The sequence below is a fragment of the Protopterus annectens genome, chromosome 2.part1, assembly GCF_019279795.1.
Source record: "Protopterus annectens isolate FY-2018-M chromosome 2.part1, PAN1.0, whole genome shotgun sequence".
In the NCBI taxonomy this organism is placed as follows: domain Eukaryota; kingdom Metazoa; phylum Chordata; order Ceratodontiformes; family Protopteridae; genus Protopterus; species Protopterus annectens.
This window is the reverse complement of record NC_056729.1, coordinates 1,840,788,368-1,840,804,657: the sequence shown is the minus strand read 5'-3', so window position 1 is coordinate 1,840,804,657 and position 16,290 is coordinate 1,840,788,368.

Sequence of the window (16,290 nt, the reverse complement as noted above, 5' to 3'; positions counted from 1 at the left end):
CCAGTGTCTCTGTTAATGAGATCCATGATGATGCGCTCCATAGCTTTGCAGACCAAGCTAGTCAGGCTTATAGGGTAATAGTTCCCGGGGTCCATTGTGGCTCCACCTTTGTGGAGTGGAATAACTGTTGCTGTGCACCACTCTGTGGGCATGTAGCCTGTGGAGAGGCTGAGTTTAAACAGTGTGTTTAGGTGAGGGGTTAGTTCATCTTTGAGCTCATGTAGGATGCAGCCTGGGACACCGTCCGGTCCCATTGATGCTGTGTTTTTGGCTTTGGAGAGGGCTCTTTTAACCTGAGTGCCTGTGATTTCAGGGGCACTACATTCTTCTGGTATAGTTATGGGCCCTTTTGGGGGTGAGAGGGGGGTGAGGTTTGCACTGAACCTGTCTGCCAGGATGTTGGCTATATCAGTCAGTTCAGTGTATTTTGTGCCATTCTGCACTAACTTCGAGCAGATCTGAGAACTGCCACTTAGATTCTTGACATAGCTAAAGAATGCCTTGTGATTATCTTTGGAGTCCATGGCAATTTTTCTTTCGAAGCTAGCCTTGTATGATTTTATGAGGGAATGTAGCTTCTTGCTGACACTGATCAGGGATGTCTTCCCTTCTTGGGATTTTACTCTTTTCTGTACTAGTTTCCTCCTTCTATTGTATAGCTTGTTTATGGCAGGGGTCCACCAGACTGGTTTCCTTTTCTTGGAGGAGTGAGTCTTGGTTTTGTTTGGGATAGCACAATCTATGCATTTTTGTAGGTGCCCATAAAGTGCATTAGTAAAGGATTTTGCAGCTTGGACAGTGTTATCCTTTAGCATGGAGGCTTTGAAACTTCCCACCTCTGTCTTAAGTAATGTGAAGTCTGCTTGTGAAAAGTTTTTTATGGTGGTTTCTTTGACCGGAGGTGGTGGCGGAATGTGGATATCCAGAGTGATTAGTTTATGGTCAGATCTAACAGCGAGCGGTTGACCTCTGGTGTGGAACACTGGTCACCCTTGTTGGTGATGACCAAGTCCAATATGTTGTCACCTCTGGTGGGGTTGTTGACTAGTTGATCCAGGGCGATTGAGTTTATAAATTCTAGGAAATGTTGGGCAAGGGAGTTTGTACTTGAGTAGTTCTCCCAGTTAATGTTTGGGTAATTGAAATCACCCAATATCAGGGTGTCTGGCAGGACCATTATGTTTCCCAGTGTTTCCAGGAATGCGGAGTGGGGTCCCAGGACATGGTGGGTGATCTGTAGCAAGCTATAATTTGAATAGCAGTTTTTCCCATTGTTAGTTGCATGTGGATGATCTCTGAAGTATCGTGCTGTGCCACTAACCTGGAGGTGTGGGTATCCTTGATGAAAATGGATACTCTCCCGCCTTTTGTATTTCGGTCCAGGTTTTGTGGCTGAAATGTATGGCATGAGTTGTAGCCTGGTAGTGCTGGGGTGCTCTCTGGTGCCTTAAACCAGGTTTTTGTTGCTGCACATATATCGATTTTCTCCATACTGAGGAGTGCCTCGAGTGCATGCTTTTTAAGGTTTAGACTTCTGGCATTGAGCAGCATTACCCTCAGTTTTTTGTTACTTGTGCTATTTACGGTGGTGGGTTTGTCTTTTGAGCCTTGCCTAAAAAAGGCACTATGGGGGAGGCAAGAGCCTTGGCCAGTATTCGAAAGCCTACGGGTGACAGGTGCAAGCTGTCTCTAGCGAAGCAGCGTGGCTTGTCGAGCATGTCATCCCAGGCTGACAGACACTGGATCCCCTTTGAATGACACCAGATGCTGAGCCAATTTTTGAAATTGATAATTTTTTTCTCTGTACTGTGGTATCATTCTTGGTGAGGGCAGGATGCTACTCAGGGTCAGGGTCATGCCAGCCTGGGCTACATGATCAGAGAGCTCCTCCGTGTCTCTTTTCATGTAGTCCATGGAGGTATGGCTCAGGTCATTCACACCAACATGGACAATGACAGAGTCATATCTGTACTTGTTCTGGAGTGACCTGAGAGCTTGTGATATGTGGCAGATCCTGGCACCCGACAGGCAGCTAACAGTAACCTTCTCCTTGTTCAGCCTAGTGAGTGGGACGTCAGTGTGCCTGACTATAGAGTCACCTATTACTAGTGTGTTGGGTATGTTATTTTGCCTTAAGGGCTGTGATTGTGTGGCACACTTGTTTTGTGAAGTATGTGTTTCATGGTTTGTGTTGGGGGGCAAGTCCCTCTCCACCAAAGGCAAGCGTCCTGTCTGGTGGACCTCAGCCATAAACAAATTGTATAACAAAAGAAGGAAGCTACTGCACGACAGAGCAAAATCCCATAATGGGAAGACATCTCTGATCAACACTAGCAGAAAACTACGTTCTCTCATAAAAACATCCAAGGCCAACTTTGAGAGAAAAATCGCTAAGAACACTAAAGATAACCACAAAGCCTTCTTCAGCTATGTTAGAAACCTGGGCAGAAACCCTCAGATATGCTCAGAGTTAGTTCACAACAACAAAAAATACACTGAACCACAGATATTGGCAACATTCTGGCTGACAGGTTCAGTGCAAATTTCTCCCCTCCCTCACCCCCAAAAGAAGAAATACCTATCCCAGCTGAATGTAATCTCCCTGTCATCTCAGATGTCCAGATGAGGGCCGCCCTCAGCAAAGCTAAAAACACAGCATCAATGGGACCTGACGGTATCCCGGATTGCATGTTACGTGAACTCCAAGAGGAGCTAAACCTGCACATAAAAATGCTATTTAACGTTAGCCTTACTACAGGATATGTACCTGAACACTGGCGTACAGAAACAGTGGTTCCACTCCACAAAGGGGGTACCTCTACAGACCCTGGGAACTACCGCCCCATAAGCTTAACCAGCCTGGTCTGCAAAGCTATGGAAAGAATCATTATGGAACTCATAAACAGAGACATTGGGGACCTACAGACACTTGATCCCACCCAGTTCGGCTTTGTAAAGGGCAGATCCTGCCTTTTGAACCTGGTTGGCTTTTTTGAAACAGTCACTAGAGCCATTGATGAGGGCAAAGCAGTCCATACAGCCTACCTGGACTTGGCAAAGGCCTTCGACACAATACCCCACTCAGGCATCATAGATAAGCTCAACAGCTTAAATGTAAACCCTTATGTCACTAGATAGGTTGCAAACTGGCTAAAGGACAGAACCCATAAAGTTAAAAATCGCTGGAGCAATGTCAGACTCAAAGCCAGGCACAAGTGGTGTCCCACAGGGATCTGTCCTGGGACCCCTCTTGTTCGGCATTTATTTCTTAGATGTTAAAGCAAACATGGGAGGGTTGTGGCTGACAAAGTTCACAGATGACTGCAAACTAGGCGCCATAGTCGATACACCAGCGGACACATACATCCTACAAAAAGGCCTCACAGAAACGGACAACTGGTGCCGAAGTCATGGCCTTAAACTAAATCCCAAAAAATGTATAGTCATCCCCTTTGGGAAAAACAAAGTACCCACAAATTATCACATAGACAGCAACCCACTGAGTATGGAAAAAGTAATCAGAGACCTAGGGACCCAAGTCAACAGTGACCTCTCGTTTGACACCCACATTGCCAAAGTGGTTAGAAAGACATTCTACCTTGCACACCTTATCATGAAGGGATTCACATTTAGATCCAAGGATGTCATTGTACCCCTATACTCCTCCCTCATCAGACCCATGATTGAGTACAATTCCCCATTTGGTATGTACCTCACCCGGCATTTGCAACAGCTGGAGAGACCACAAAAGTACCTCTCCAAGAGGATCAAGGATCTCCAACATATGTCTTATTCTGCCAGACTAAAGAAATTCCAGCTCTATTCAGTAGCATACCGCCTGCTCAAAGGTGATCTGTGCCTGACGTACAAGGCCATGTCCAATCAGGAACTGATGGACATGCTCCACCTCAAAAAATCCAAATCCATCAGAACCATGAGAGCTTATGACTTAAACCTCGGCACAAGTATGAATAGGACATGCTGGAGGGATAGATTCATAACCTAGAGGCTTCCTATGCTCTGGAACAGAATCCCAGTTCATGTTAGATAGAGCCCCTCACTAACTCTCTTCAAGAGAAATCTTGATGAGTGGATGGGAGATCGTAAGTTTACCCCAGAGGTCACATCTGTGTCACTACTAGACAGGGGCACAGTAAACTAATTCTATTATATAAGGGGACCTTCACTGTGTCACTACTAGACAGAGGCACAGTATTCTAAATCTATTCTGTGCATTTTTGTACCATTTCATGGGGTGGCGAAAGCCACATCACTATGGTTAGGCTTACAAATGCCCCAGGGCAGATAGCCTAGTACTAAGCTATGAAACTATGAAACTATAGATGTCTCCTTTGGAGGTCTCTGTTGCTTTTGCAGATTTTTATTTAGAGCCTCCAAGTATGTTTTTGTGTATTTATGTGTGTTTTTGCCAGTGCTGGTTTCATAGGTCTATGTGAGACTGGTGGTGTGATGCAAGTAATTCCCTTCTCCTCTTGACTGCCTGGTCCAGTCTTGGGTTGAGAGAGTTTAGCCTCCAGTTTAGCTGTATAATTGCATCTCTCGCATGTATTGGTGTTTGGTGGAAGGAGGAGAGGGTTGTCTGTGTACATGACGCAAGTGTAACATTGTCTCAAAATGCCCAGATTCACCAGCTGGACTGGAGAGTACACCTGAAACTGCCTTTTGGGCATGCCTGGATAGGTACAGTGAACTGTTTTACTGACTGGCTGGTAAGGATGAATAGAGTGCTTTGTCCTTGTCTACAGTATAGGGGGGTCTAGTGCTAAGGTTTATTAGTGCTTGCTATTAGTTTTGAGCAAGTGCCGGGATGAGAAGTGAATGATTTGAGTGCTTAAGTTGAAAGTTTGTCTAGTTCTAAGGGAAAAATTGAAGATTAGACTTTGTGGAGCTTTGAATAGTTATACCCTAGCTAACTGGTGCTGCCTGGCGCGCAAAACCTTGCAAATGAGGGTTTTATGTCATAGGGTGGCCTAATGGTTAAGGTGTTTGCCTTACAAACACAAGGTGCAGGGTTTGAGTCTAATAAGGGATAATTGGCTAGGCTTAAAAATGTCTTACAAGGGCAGTTAGCTTAGTATTAATCTATAAACCTATAAACCTATAGCAGGAAAATGAAAGAGATAGAAATTAGCACAAAATGGCCAATAAACTTCTAATTTCTGGGCTGAAACCACTCCTCCAGGGACAGATAGGTTACTCAAAGCTCCCTCTCTCACAGTGAACAGAGAAACTTCCTTCTATCCAAATAATGTATGGGCAAACACAGAAACTTATAACACAGCCCTAAATTCAGCTCTAACCTGAAAACTGGACTAAACCAGTTTAGAAAGGTGGAAGAAAAATATCTTTCTGTTTTTTTATTTATTTCAGAAAATAAAACATTTCCCCAAGAGTGCCACTTCTCTGGAACAAGCTTTCATTTCATGTGAAACAGAGTCCCTCCCTGACCCTCTTCAAACACAACCTAGATCACTGTATGGATGACCGCATATTCTCCCCTGGGGTGGTGCCCTTGTCCTTCCTGGACAGAAGAAGTTGGTATTAATTACCCTAGACTGTTACCTCTGTAAACTTCATTCAGCTAACCACCGACAACTGAGGCAACTCATGATAAATATGGCTAGGCTTGTAAGGGCTCTATGGACATTAGCCTAGTAACCTTCTACGGACCCATAAGCCTAAGAAACAGTATTTCAAGCAATGCAGAAATATGTATAATAGCAGAATGATTATGTAGTTATTTGTAAATATTCTAGTTATATTAAGTCTACTAAGGCTTTCCTGAAATATTTCAGAATATGAACCATTACAGGAAGCCTGATAAGAGTATTAATAACATATTGCCAATTACATTTGTTAATGCAAAACTGTTCACTAAGACATTTTTTTAAATTTTCTTAGAACTTGCTTGCTTCCTCTATCAGTTGTACCACAGTTCACATTTTAACTTTATGCAGAAGTTCACCATGTTAATTTGCTTAATTGTTACTGTGTTGGCTTGACCTCATCTCTGAAATGGAAGCAGAAGCTGAAAGATTCAAAACCCAAACCGTAGCATTGTCTTTGTCTAGATCCATTCTATTAGCATGTAAGGATAGGACAGGAGTGCATGCATAAGTTACAGCACAGAGTATGACTGTAAGTACAGGAAACTGCAGGACAGGAGTGCATGCATAAGTTACAGCACAGAGTATGACTGTAAGTACAGGAAACTGCAGGACAGGAGTGCATGCATAAGTTACAGCACAGAGTATGACTGTAAGTACAGGAAACTGCAGGACAGGAGTGCATGCATAAGGTACAGCACAGAGTATGACTGTAAGTACAGGAGACTGCAGGACAGGAGTGCATGCATAAGGTACAGCACAGAGTATGACTGTAAGTACAGGAAACTGCAGGACAGGAGTACATGCATATGTTACAGCACAGAGTATGACTGTAAGTACAGGAAACTGCAGGACAGGAGTGCATACATAAGTTACAGCACAGAGTATGACTGCAAGTACAGGAAACTGCAGGACAGGAGTGCATGCATAAGTTACAGCACAGAGTATGACTGCAAGTACAGGAAACTGCAGGACAGGAGTACATGCATATGTTACAGCACAGAGTATGACTGTAAGTACAGGAAACTGCAGGACAGGAGTGCATGCATAAGTTACAGCACAGAGTATGACTGCAAGTACAGGAAACTGCAGGACAGGAGTACATGCATATGTTACAGCACAGAGTATGACTGTAAGTACAGGAAACTGCAGGACAGGAGTGCATACATAAGTTACAGCACAGAGTATGACTATAAGTACAGGAAACTGCAGGACAGGAGTACATACATAAGTTACAGCACAGAGTATGACTGTAAGTACAGGAAACTGCAGGACAGGAGTGCATGCATAAGTTACAGCACAGAGTATGACTATAAGTACAGGAAACTGCAGGACAGGAGTACATGCATATGTTACAGCACAGAGTATGACTGTAAGTACAGGAGACTGCAGGGCAGGAGTACATGCATATGTTACAGCACAGAGTATGACTGTAAGTACAGGAAACTGCAGGACAGAAGTGCATGCATACGTTACAGCACAGAGTATGACTTTAAGTACAGGAAACTGCAGGACAGGAGTGCATTCATAAGTTACAGCACAGAGTATGACTGTAAGTACATGAAACTGCAGGACAGGAGTACATGCATAAGTTACAGCACAGAGTATGACTGTAAGTACATGAAACTGCAGGACAGGAGTACATGCATAAGTTACAGCACAGAGTATGACTGTAAGTACAGGAAACTGCAGGACAGGAGTGCATGCATAAGTTACAGCACAGAGTATGACTGTAAGTACAATAAACTTCAGGACAGGAGTACATGCATAAGTTACAGCACAGAGTATGACTGTAAGTACAGGAAACTGCAGGACAGGAGTACATGCATAGGTTACAACACAGAGTATGTCTGTAAGTACAGGAAACTGCAGGACAGGTGTACATGCATAAGTTACAGCACAGAGTATGACTAAGTACAGGAAACTGCAGGACAGGAGTACATGCATAAGTTACAGCACAGAGTATGACTGTAAGTACAGGAAACTGCAGGACAGGAGTGCATGCATAAGTTACAGCACAGGACAGGAGTGCATGCATAAGTTACAGCACAGAGTATGACTGTAAGTACAATAAACTTCAGGACAGGAGTACATGCATAAGTTACAGCACAGAGTATGACTGTAAGTACAGGAAACTGCAGGACAGGAGTACATGCATAAGTTACAGCACAGAGTATGACTGTAAGTACAGGAAACTGCAAGACAGGAGTGCATGCATAAGTTACAGCACAGAGTATGACTGTAAGTACAGGAAACTGCAGGACAGGAGGACATGCATAAGTTATAGCACAGAGTACGACTATAAGTACAGGAAACTGCAGGACAGGAGTGCATGCATAACTTAGAGCACAGAGTATGACTGTATGTACAGGAAACTGCAGGACAGGAGTACATGCATAAGTTACAGCACAGAGTATGACTGCAAGTACAGGAAACTTCAGGACAGGAGTACATGCATAAGTTACAGCACAGAGTATGACTGTAAGTACAGGAAACTGCAGGACAGGAGTACATGCATAAGTTACAGCACAGCATATGACTGTAAGTACAGGAAACTTCAGGACAGGAGTACATGCATATGTTACAGCACAGAGTATGAATGTAAGTACAGAAAACTGCAGGACAGGAGCGCATACATAAGTTACAGCACAGAGTATGACTGTAAGTACATGAAACTGCAGGATAGAGTACATGCATACGTTACAGCACAGAGTATGACTGTAAGTACAGGAAACTGCAGGACAGGAGTACATGCATAAGTTACAGCACGCAGTATGACTGTAAGTACAGGAAACTGCAGGACAGGAGTACATGCATAAGTTACAGCACAGAGTATGACTGTATGTACAGGAAACTGCAGGACAGGAGTACATGCATAAGTTACAGCACAGAGTATGACTGTAAGCACAGGAAACTGCAGGACAGGAGTACCTGCATAAGTTACAGCACAGAGTATGACTGTAAGTACAGGAAACTGCAGGACAGGAGTACCTGCATAAGTTACAGCACAGAGTATGACTGTAAGTACAGGAAACTACAGGACAGGAGTACATGCATAAGTTACAGCACAGAGTATGACTGTAAGTACAGGAAACTGCAGGACAGGAGTACATGCATAAGTTACAGCACAGAGTATGACTGTAAGTACAGGAAACTGCAGGACAGGAGTGCATGCATAAGTTACAGCACAGAGTATGACTGTAAGTACAGGAAACTGCAGGACAGGAGTACATGCATAAGTTACAGCACAGAGTATGACTGTAAGTACAGGAACTGCAGGACAGGAGTACATGCATAACTTACAGCACAGAGTATGACTGTAAGTGCAGGAAACTGCAGGACAGGAGTACATGCATAAGTTACAGCACAGAGTATGACTGTAAGTACAGGAAACTGCAGGACAGGAGTACATGCATAAGTTACAGCACAGAGTATGACTGTAAGTACATGAAACTGCAGGAAAGGAGTACATGCATAAGTTACAGCACAGAGTATGACTGTAAGTACAGGAAACTGCAGGACAGGAGTACATGCATAAGTTACAGCACAGAGTATGACTGTAAGTACATGAAACTGCAGGACAGGAGTACATGCATAAGTTACAGCACAGAGTATGACTGTAAGTACAGGAAACTGTAGGACAGGAGTACATGCATAAGTTACAGCACAGACTATGACTGTAAGTACAGGAAACTGCAGGACAGGAGTACATGCGTAAGTTGCAGCACAGAGTATGACTGTAAGTACAGGAAACTGCAGGACAGGAGTGCATGCATAGGTTACAGCACAGAGTATGACTGTAAGTACATGAAACTGCAGGACAGGAGTACATGTGTAAGTTGCAGCACAGAGTATGAATGTAAGTACAGGAAACTGCAGGACAGGATTACATGCGTAAGTTGCAGCACAGAGTATGACTATAAGTACAGGAAACTGCAGGACAGGAGTACATGCATAAGTTACAGCACAGAGTATGACTGTAAGTACAGGAAACTGCTAAAATGTATTTGTGGGGGGCTGTTAAAATAATTACAGGTACAATTATCAGTAATTGATAACCACATCTCCCTCTCTGAGCCTATTGTTATTTTTTTCTGCATTATGTAGTCTGACTATGGATGCCTTAACAAATGCAAGCTCCATTTAAACCAAAGCAGACTTTCATCAATACATTTGGGTGAGATGAACATTTAAACAAATGATATACTAAAAAAACAAAATTGCAGCACCAAATCATTTAGTTATCCTGGAATGAAAAATGGTTAAAAACAAGCTGTTCATAAAATCTTATTATAATTCTGAAGAAGGAAGAATTTTACATAAAAATACTACCAGAAATACATTTATAAAGGTTAAATGGAATGAGAAATACTCTGTTTCGGGATTTAAACTACTTCTGCAACATCAACAGAAGTGTTTGGCTGGACAGGAATATCTTGCAGTAGATATCTCTGCTGTGGAACAAACTCTCCAGACACATAAAATAAAGTTCATCCCTGTCCATTTTCAAGCACAACTTAGATCTATGGATGGGAAATAGATTTACCTCAGGACTGCCCTCTGTACTACTAATGGACAGAGGCAGCTCCTAAATGCTTTATCCCATGCATGAGTCCATTCAAATCAATGGTATGATCCCAGTTATTCTCATTAGCAGTAATATATAATTATTGACCATGGAATGGGTAAGGTCAGTCTCTAACCAAATGGGATAGGTTAATTTGACCATAAAAAGGGAAAATGGCTAGGCCTAAAATGGCCTACAAGGGCCTCTAGCCTAACACTTATGAATCTATGACTCAAAAAAGTCACAATTTTTCTAATCAATACAATACCCTCCAGGGTAGGTGGTATTCCGTATACTGGGCTGCCCAGAAGCAATGAGGCCTTCCACCTGCAGGATAGCTTAAACTTTCCCTATCCCCAGCAATGGTCTCTAGATCATGCTGGAAGATCTCCACATTCACAGGACATTTAAGAGATGCATTCTTTCTAATCTATGCCCTGGGCCTGTTACAGGGTCCCCTCCCAGTGGGCTGTACCTGTACACCTCTTGAGGGAGGCAACCGAACAATATTTGATGCAGATAACCCTACATTTGTAGAGATTTAAGCTTAATACAGGAGACGTGGATGACTAGAGGCTATCTCCTTTCCCCAGAGATGCCACCAAAAGGCTTGCCAGGTTTTGGAGCAGTCCATGAGAATTGATCCTACATTGGTTAACATTATGCAGGATGTTTCCTACCCTGCTTGAGAGCACATAACTAATGTTGACAACGTTGTGTTATCATCCACTCATGATCATCCACTCTTAAATTAAATATTTAATGTCACACTAGTCACCTGGAGGAGATACTCTTCTCCTCGGGTCCCAGCAGTTCATCAGTCTGCTGGAAAGTCCAGGAACATGAAGTACTTCATGATGCATTTATTGTTGTCCTTCACATCGCTGTTGAGGGTGCTGAACTAGTTGGCAAAAATTATGAATTTTCAGTGTAACCTAATAAATTAAATTCATTATGCAGCAAGGGGAAAGTGTAGTTAGGCAGCATAGGATGGTGATCTGTAGGATGATATTTGTGATCAAGAAGAAGAGGAGGAGAATGAGGGCAGTGCCAAGGATCAAATGGTGGAAGATGAAAAAGGGTACTTGTGAGGTGGAGTTCAGGGAAGTGTTAAGACAGGTACTGGGTGGCAGTGAAGAGTTGCCGAATAGCTGAGTAAGGGAGACTGCTAGAAAGGTGCTTGGTGTGACATCTGGACAGAGGAAGGAGGACAAGGAAACCTGGTGTTGGACTGAAGAAGTGCAGGACAGTATATAGAGGGTGGGGAAGAAGAGGTGAGATTGTCAGAGAGATGAAGAAAGTAGACAGAAGTATGGCACAGTGGTGCAGAGGTAGTGTTGTTGCCTCACAGCAAGTGGTTCTCCGGTTTGATTCCCAGCTGGGGTGCCTTCTGTGTAGAGTCTGCATGTCCTCCCTGTGTTCGTGTGGGTTTCCTCTGACTGCTCTGTTTCCCTCCTACATTACAAAGACATGCATCTGCAGCATTTCTCCCCTGGCCTCCACTGAAAATTGGCTTTGTTCCAAGTCGGGCTTTCCTGGCTAACAAATGTTAAATAAAAGAAATAAATAAAAAGTATAAGGAGATGAGGTGTATGGTGAAGAGAGAGGTGGAAAATGCTAAGGATAAGGCATATGGAAAGTTGTATGAAAGGATGGACACTAAGGATGAAGAAAAGGACCTGTACCGATTAGCTAGACAGAGGGACCGAGCTAGTAAAGATTTGCAGCAAGTAAGGGTGATAAAGGATACTGAGGGGAACATATTCACGAGTGAGAAGAGTGTGCTGAGCAAATGGAAAGAGTACTTTGAGGGGCTGATGAATGAAGAGAATGAGAGAGAGAGAGAGGGTTGGATGATGTGGAGACAGTGAATCAGGAAGTGCAAAGGATTAGCAAGGAGGAAGTGAGAAGTAAGGACAGCTATGAAGAGGATGAAGAATGGAAAGGGTGTTGGTCCAGATGATATACCTATGGAAGCATGGAGGCATTTAGGAGAGATGGCAGTGGAGTTTTTAACCAGATTGTTTAATGAAATCTTGGAAAGTGAGAAGATGCCTAAGGAGTGGAGAAGATGTGTTTTGGTACCGATTTTCTAAGAATAAAGGTGATGCACAGAGAGATAAACATTGATCAGTTACAGCATGAAGTTATGGGAAAGAGTAGTAGAAACTAGGTTAAGAAGCGAGGTGATGATTAATGAGTAGCAGTATGGTTTCATGCCAGGAAAGAGCACTGTTTTGATGGAGAATTATAGAGTAGGTCAGAAGATGTTGCATTGTGTCTTTGTGGACTTAGAAAAAGCATATGACAGGGTGCCTAAAGGGGAGTTGTGGTATTGTATGAGGATGTTAGGAGTGGCAGAGAAATATGTAACAGTGGTAAAAGATATGTATGAGGTTAGCGTGACAGTGATGAGTTTTGCAATAGGAGTGTCAGATGTCTTTAAGGTGGAGGTGGGATTACATCAAGGGTCAGCTCTAAGCCCTTTCTTATTTGCAATGGTGATGGACAGGTTGACAGAATTCAGAATGGAGTCCCGTGGACTGTGATGTTTGTGGATGACATTGTGATCTGTAGTTAGAGTAGGGAGCAGGTTGAGGAGACCCTGGAGAGGTGCAGATATGCCCTAGAGAGGAGAGGAATGAAGGTCAGCAGGACTAAGACAGAATATATGGAGCGGGAGGACAGAGGAATGGTGAGGATAAAGAGAGTGGAGTTGGTGAGGTGGACGAGTTTAAATACTTGGGATCAACAGTTCAGAGAAATAGTGAGTGTGGAAGAGAGGAGAAGAAGAGAGTACAGGCAGGGTGAAGTGGGTGGAGAAGAGTGTCCGGAGTGATTTGTGACAGACAAGTACCAGTAAGAGTGAAAGGGAAGGTCTACAAGAGGGTAATGAGACTACCTACATTATATGGGCTGGAGACAGTGGCACTGACAAAAAGACAGGAGTCAGAGATGAAGGTGGCAGAGTTAAATATTTTAAGATTTGCATTGAGTGTGATGAGGATGGACAGGATTAGGAATCAGTATATTAAAGGGTTATCTTAGGTTGAACGGCTTTGGAGACAAAGCCAGAGAGGTGAGATTGCATTGGTTTGAGCATATGCTGAGGAGGGATGCTATGTATATTGGGAAAAGGATGAAAAGGATGGAGCTTCCAGGTAAGAGCAAAAGAGGAAGGCCTAAGAAAAGGTTTATGGATCTGGTGAGAAAGGACATGCAGGCTGTTGATGTGACAGAGCAAGATGCAGAGGGCAGGAAGAAATGGAAACAGATGATCCACTGTGGCGGCCCCTAACTGGAGCTGCTAAAAGATGAAGAAGAAGATGCATCAAATGGGCTTCTCAGATGACCCTTGAAAGGCGTCTTTAAAACCTGCATAACCATGTGTGATGTGTCTGTCTAGACATGACTGCTGGGCTCACATTTGAGTGACCAACAACAGATGTGCATGCACATTGCAGCACTGACATTGATGTCCAAGGACTATATGTGCATCTAATGAGAGGGTTTCAGATGTGCATGCACATTGCAGCACTGACATTGATGTCCAAGGACTATATGTGCATCTAATGAGAAGGTTTCAGCACTGACATTGATGTCCAAGGACTATATGTGCATCTAATGAGAGGGTTTCAGATGTGCATGCACATTGCAGCACTGACATTGATGTCCAAGGACTATATGTGCATCTAATGAGAGGGTTTCAGATGTGCATGCAAATTGCAGCACTGACATCGATGTCCAAGGACTATATGTGCATCCAATGAGAGGATTTCAGATGTGCATGCACATTGCACTGACACTGATGTCCAAGGACTATGTGTGCATCTAATGAGAGGGTTTCAGATGTGCATGCACATTGCAGCACTGACATTGATGTTAAAGGACTATATGTGCATCTAATGAGAGGGTTTTTGCCTCTTCCCATTAGAGGTAATCTGCTCAATACAGTTTGGGTACATAACATCAGGTTCATACTACATCACTGCTCCAGCAGCACCATAAAAGGCTTTCAACAGAGTGTGCAAAAGATACTGTCATACTGTGTAGCCAGTGCTGCCATGATCTCCCCATGCACATAGCACCTGGTTAGTACTACAGCACTGCCCTAACAATGCCTTCAATGTACAACAGGCACCACACAGTCACATTGTGCAGTCAGTGCTGCCATGACCTCCCCATGCATGTAGCACCTGGTTAGTATTACAGCACTGCCCTAACAAGGCTTTAATGTATAACAGGCACCACACAGTCACACTGTGCACCAGTGCTGTCATGATCTCCCCATGCATGTAGCACCTGGTTAGTACTACAGCACAGCCCTAACAAGGCATTCAATGTACAACAGACAAAATACTGTCACACTGTGCAGCCAAATGCTGTCATGACACCCCCATGCATGTAGCATCAAGTCTTTGCTGTGCAGTCAGTGCTACCATAACTACAGCACAGCCCAAGGCTTTCAATGTACATACCACACTGTCACACATGTAACATCAGGTTAGTACTACCACACTGTCAATCTGTGCAGCCAGTGATGACCTCCCATGCATGTAGCACCTAACAAATACAACACTGTCATACCATCATGCATGTAGCACCTGGTTAGTACTACAGCACTGCCCTAACAATGCTTTCAATGTACAACAGATACTACACTGTAGTGCTTTCATGACCTTCCCATGCATGTAACATACTAAAGCAGGTTCATAGGTTCATACTAGGCTATCTGCCCTAGGGCATTTATAAGCCTAGCCAGGTGTGTTTGTTTTGGCCACCCATTTTAAATTTATTTTTATTTTGCCCTTTCGAGGTTGTTATGTGTTGCCTCTGTTTAACAGTGACACACAGAAGTGACACCACAAGTAAACCTATGATCTCCTCTCCACTCATCTCATCTTGAAGAGAGTCAATGAGGGACTCTGCCTAACCTGGACTGGGATTTTATTCCAGAGTGAAGGGAGCCTCTGGGTTATGAATCTGTCCCTCCAGCATGTCCTATTTATTTCAGTGCTGAGGTTCAAGTCTCTTGAGCGCATGGCTCGATGGGATTTGGATTTTCTGAGGTGCAGCATTTCCATTAATTCCGGGTTGGACATGGCTTTATATGTCAGGTACAGATCGCCTGTGAGCAGGTGGTATGCCACTGAGGAGAGCTGGAGTTTCTTTAAACGGGCAACATATGTCATCTGTTTGAGCCATTTGATCCTCTTGGTGAGGTACTTTTGGGGTCTTTCCAGTTGCTGCAGGTATCTGGTAAGGTACATCCCAAAAGGGGCATTGTACTCAATTGAGCAGCCTACCTGTCCCTGTAGGAAGTGACCTCAGCACAAGAGCTGTAGTAATTGGTTGTTTTGGACCATTTCTAGCTCTTTTGAAGTTCCCTGTTTAAAATCTGCCTCTGGGCATTTTTTTCTGGCTATACTACTCAGACAAGCTCCTCGTGGTCCTGCAGAGTGGTCCTAGCTACAGAGAATTCAGAAAAGCGACTACTTTCTTGATTTAAGTATCTTTGCTGTTTTTTTACTTGAAATACCTTCTCTAGCTTACCCTAAACAAGCTTAAACTGTTTTTTTAGCTGTTTGCTGCATTATTTAATATCTGCACTTAAAGTTACATTTTAGTCGAAATTGATCGAAAGTTTGTTTGTTTGTTTAATTTAACTGTTGAGGCTGCCCACTAAAGTGTGCTAGCCTGTGTAACTGATTTATTACTGTTTCTGCATTTTCTGTGTGTTTTCTATCTAAAAACAAAAAAAACAAAAAATAATCCTTGTTTTCTTGCCTCTCCTCGACTAGTTTAGACAAGTTTACAGGCTTTGCTGTATTCTGGGCTGTGGTGTAGTTCCTGTGTTGTCCATTACCTTACTTGGATAGAAGGAAGTTTCTTTGCTCACCAGTGGGAGTGGGGAGCCTTGAGCAGCCTACCTGTCCCTGCAGGAATTGACCTCAGCATAAGAGCTGTAGTAATTGGTTGTTTTGGACCATTTCTAGCTCTTTTGAAGTTCCCTGTTTAAAATCCATGTTTGCGCGGCTTTGCGCGATTATGTGCATAGCGCAGCGCCAGTTAAACGAGGTTAAACTTCTTCTGGCT